We start from the raw sequence: 5077 nt of genomic DNA, 5'->3' as shown, positions 1-5077 counted from the left end.
AGAGAGAGAGAGAGAGAGAGAGAGAGAGAGAGAGAGAGAGAGAGAGAGAGAGAGTCATTCTCCTCTTCTCTATGCTTTGCTTTTTTGGAAGGAGCTCTTTTTCCTTTTACCTATGCTGTTTAGGCTATTGCAGTGCCCCTTGTACTTTAAAATAAGAATCTGTTAGGGAATTAATTTAAATGCAAATTCTTATAGTTATCAGGAAAGGCTGAATCAATAAGATAGTAATCTTGAGACAAAGACTGTCTGTGTTTAGCAGTCTTTGCATATACTTCAGTGATTTCCACTGCATACAGAGGCAATCATGGCATGATGAGACAGAAATGGACTGATGCCTAGCCTCATTTGCTCCATAATGACTCAAAGCAGACTTTGAAATTAAATATTAGCAGAGACTACGGTATAATATTTTGCATGTTCTAATGTATCACCCACGGTGACTATATCAGATGCTTTTTTGAGGAAGAATTTGACATATTTTGTTTGCTTAGCTCAATGATGTCATAGGGTCATCCTGTCTTTTTTCTTTTGTTCTTTTTTTTGGGGGGGAGGGTTTCTCTGTAGCTTTGGAGCCTATCCTGGAACTAGCTCTTATAGATCAGGCTGCCGAGATCTGCCTGGCTCTGCCTGGCTCTGCCTCCTGAGTGCTGGGATTAAAGGCATGCACCACCACCACCCAGCTGTGTCATCCTATCCGAATGTTTCTAAGACTGGGTTATTGTTCCCAATTTGTGTCCTTTTTTTGTCAACTCAACCTGGGCAAGCAACATTTGGCAATTGAATAGAAAATATAGGATGGAGACTGCATAAAAGATCTCCTTAAAGAAATGAAATAATCCTACAAACTGGAAGGCTTACAATTAGCAATTTGGAGTCAAATTTATTTGCAATATCAAAGATAATATGTTTCAAGCAAAATAAATTGATCATGAGACTTTTTGATTAACATGTCTACTTCTGTTCTTCCTCCTCCCTCTTTTCTTTTCCTTCTTGAGTTTTACCAACTATTGGCATCTATTATACTTACATTTATGACATAAGCACTTTTTATTAGTGAGTGAAGAATCAAATAATTGTTTAAAAGTGCCCTGTTCTCTACTGTATTGGGTTAACTTAGATGTCTAAGTTAGAATGGCACCACAACTGTTACATTCATTGATTATAACTGTGCTCTGTTATGAGAAAACCCTAACTATTCCTCCCTACTGTAAACTTGTAAACATAATCTTTTCGAGAAATAAAGTGTCCACAAACATAATCAATTTCTGATGCATTGGTAGTGAATTAAAGTAGATTATCCTAAATCTGTTATGACAAATGTAATAAAAGAAAAGGTAAATTTGGTTGCTGGCAGACATACACACACACACACAATATAGAAGAGGGCCATGTAACATTTGGAATATAATTTGAGTAATGAAACAAATCAAGATTCAAAGATTTGCTGGGAGGTAACAGAAACTCACAAAACTGATTATTTGGAGTTTCAGGTAACAGACTTTACCTCTATATAAAATAGAAGTCAGTGCCAAGCATCATCTACTTTGGCTTATTACAGTAATGTTAATAAATTTATCTAATTATCAATAAGGTGAAAAATTAATAAAAAAACAGTTAATATATTTATGCTTACTTTTCAATATGTGCACATGTACATGTCTGGCGCTGTGTTTACATGTATATTTTGGGCTTTTTTGACTCCTTTTCATCTATTTTGTCTTACTCTGTTTTGTTTGTTTTTGTTTTGTCTTGTTTTATTTTGTATTATTACTTAGATGTCTGTTGTTTTCTTTTTTCTTTTTATTAATTTCTTACAATTCCCCCTCCTTACCCTCTTTCTGATTCCTGCCAACTACACCCCAACGTATTCCCTGTCCACTTCTCCAAAAGGATAATACCATGAGGGGAAATTCATAGAGACAGTTTCACTGAGATTCTGGAAATTCACAAAATCTAGATCAACAGCTGGTGAGCCTTCATGGGAGCATAAGCTAGGCCCTCTGCATGTGAGAAACAGTTGTGTGGCTTGGTCTTTTTGAGGGACCCTTGTCAGTGAGACCAGGATCTATCCCTGATGCATGAATTGTGGATTTGGAGAGGATACCCTATGGTGGGATGTCTTGTTCAGCTTTAATACTGGAGAGAGGAGCTTGTTTCTGCCTCAACTTCATGTGCCTGTTTTCTAAGGCTAGGCAGAGAGGGTTTGGATTTAGATACAAGACAAAACCAGGTAATTTCCGAAGACCTGGTGGAAGAAAAACCATGATTAGAATCTATTGCATGTAAAACATCTATCTCAATTAAAAAAGTTCCTTCTACTTTGTGCTGTATTATACTCCAGTGATTTATTTGAATCTAGAACTTATGCTCTCACTTATTGTAATTTGATCATTGTATATCATGAACTAGGATGCTTTCCCTGTGGTAAGTGTATGGTACTCTGCATATTGATTCTTGATAAGACTTAACTACATGGAGAGAGTGCTAATGATCATCATGGGATTAATCTATCTTTCAGATATTATTATTTATCCATGACTTGTTTACATAATAAATGTACCCACACAAAAGGAAAATTGCAATACATCATGTATTCCCACGTAATTGTACATCTGAACATAGATGGTAAAGAAGAGAAGATCTTTATGGATATTTAGATATTGGAGGCTAGCCTTAAAGACTGGTGGCCCTTTCTCAACTAGTCCTTGGAAAGTATTCTTAAAAATGATGTACATACCTAATATCTTGAAAAATGCTATTTATAATGTGTGAACAGAATAGTGAGTTTTGTTTTTAAAACAATAAATAGAAAGAACAGTTCTAATAAATAAAGAATGACTGGTTCTTAAGAAGAATAAAGCTGAAATTTAGGATTTACAAATTTCAGTATACCACTAAAGACATTAGTTCAGAAAACAAATTACCGATAAAATCAAGACATAGTTTAGGCTTCTTCAAACAGTATTCTATTTCTTCAGAATTTTAATTGTCACATGCAAAAAAAAATGCCCACCAGAAAGTCAAGTTACAATATAATAAAGTTCAAATGAGAAAACTTCATGATTTATAGTTGCTGTGAGTTTAGACTGAGCATGCATTTGACATGATTTCTGCAGCTCATAGTGGGTGCCAAGGACAAAACTCTTTCTGTTAATTCTAAGTATATGTTTGAAGCTAGTGATTTTGAACCTCTTGGTGTCAGTGCCCCTTTGTGGGATTTGCAGAAATATAGAACACATCCTGCTTCATTGTGCCCACATGGCTCTCCACTTCGAAATTAATTGCTAGCATTCCCCCCTGTCTGTGGGTGCCTTGTATTGTGAACATAAGGACTTTTCATGATTAAGGGAAATTGCTAGTACCCTGGCCAGCAGAGTAAATTCAAACTTGTATTAACAATACTATAAGCCTCTCCGTTTGTACAGAAAATTATAATCATGCTCTAAAACTCAATGTCGTGTTTTATTTCCACAATAATGACACTTTGGGGCTAATGCTTATTCAAGGAGAGCACTGTTATATGAATTAGATAAGCAATGAAATTACAAGTTTGCCATTTACTGAAATTTCTCTGCAGATTGATAGAAATATTGTAGAATGGGTTGCTATAAACTAGGTAGTTATTCAATTTTTATTTGGTTTTTAATATGCTTCATAGGTTTTTGTCATAAATCATAGAGGTGAAATGATGTAAGAGAATAAAATTTAGGAAAATAATACCTAAACTACACTGTCCATAGAAAACCAAATTGTTTATTTTAATGTGTATTTACCTTTAGTGAAGAAATATTAACATATAATGTTACACACAGGTATTGATTAGAATCTATGAGTCCTTAAATGTGTATATTTACATATCTTATGCTCCCACTTAATAGAATGTGTCTGTCACTTTGTAAACATATCCGTGTCCTTTTTTAGTCAAATATAACATAAATATAATCTTCCTGTCTCTCATTTTCTCATCACTGTTTTGATAATTGAATTGAAGTTAATACCTGTAAGAGATAACTGTATAACTCTTATAATTATCTGTAACTGTAACATTCATTGTATAACTTCACAATAGTCAGTAGTGCTCAAAGCCTAAATAACTGATCTGTGGTAGCAGAAACTGTTCTTGTTTTCATACAACAGACCATTAGCCACAATATCAGAAGTAGTGGCATCTACATCAGAGAAAAATAAATGAATAGGCCAGGGAGAGAGCTTTCTCTGTTGAAGACAACAGACATATTTCCCGGAGTATACTTTTGTCTAGCTTAATTTCTTAAAGGAACTATTGGGATTAACCCATTTTTTTCCAGGTGAGAATTTATTGTATAGTCCTACAATGGATATTAATTTTAGTTTTAATTGTATAAAAATAAAACATGAGAATTTTTTGTTAAATCTGCTGCATTCTGAGGCATTTGCAGAACTTGGAAGCATACAACAGGCCTCTGCATTCTAATGACTGCTACCTCCCAGCTCTTTTGAGTTCCAGCAGTCATAGAACATGGAGATTTATTCTTTGTTCTCTATTTTCCTCTACTCTCTCGAAAACACTAAGCATGGGTGAAATTCTACAAGAAACTGAAAAGTAGAATTTTACTTAATAATGATCTGGTTTTCTCTGCCAAAATCATTGTTCCAGAACTGATCTGTCTGTACTGCATGATCATCTCAATAATCCTGAACTCTGACTGTAGTCTTCCTTTCCTAATGTGACTGTGGTTGTCCATGATGCACCCTACCCAACACAGGCACAGTCGTGAACTATCTCAAGGCAAAATCAAGGCCATAATGGAGGTCTCCTTTTTACTGCCCTTATCATATAGGTTCTGATCTGCTCATTGTCCTAAATCTAAAACCATTTATCTCATGCCTTCTCTTCACACTTACATAACAGTTTAAGAAAAAGGGCTAGTATTGTTTGTGTGATTCCATCATGACAGAGGTAGAAATTAGATAACAGGATTCAGTTGTAAAAATATGTATATCAACTAAACTTTCATTTTCCCCAGTCTATATAGGTCACCAAATATGTTTTGTTAAGCATTGATTGTCATTGCCCTTTTTATTTTAATATATATGA

Source organism: Microtus ochrogaster, chromosome 17, assembly GCF_000317375.1.
Source record: "Microtus ochrogaster isolate Prairie Vole_2 chromosome 17, MicOch1.0, whole genome shotgun sequence".
NCBI classification, from domain to species: domain Eukaryota; kingdom Metazoa; phylum Chordata; class Mammalia; order Rodentia; family Cricetidae; genus Microtus; species Microtus ochrogaster.
The sequence above is the reverse complement of the archived record's forward strand: the minus strand, read 5'-3'. Positions refer to the sequence as shown.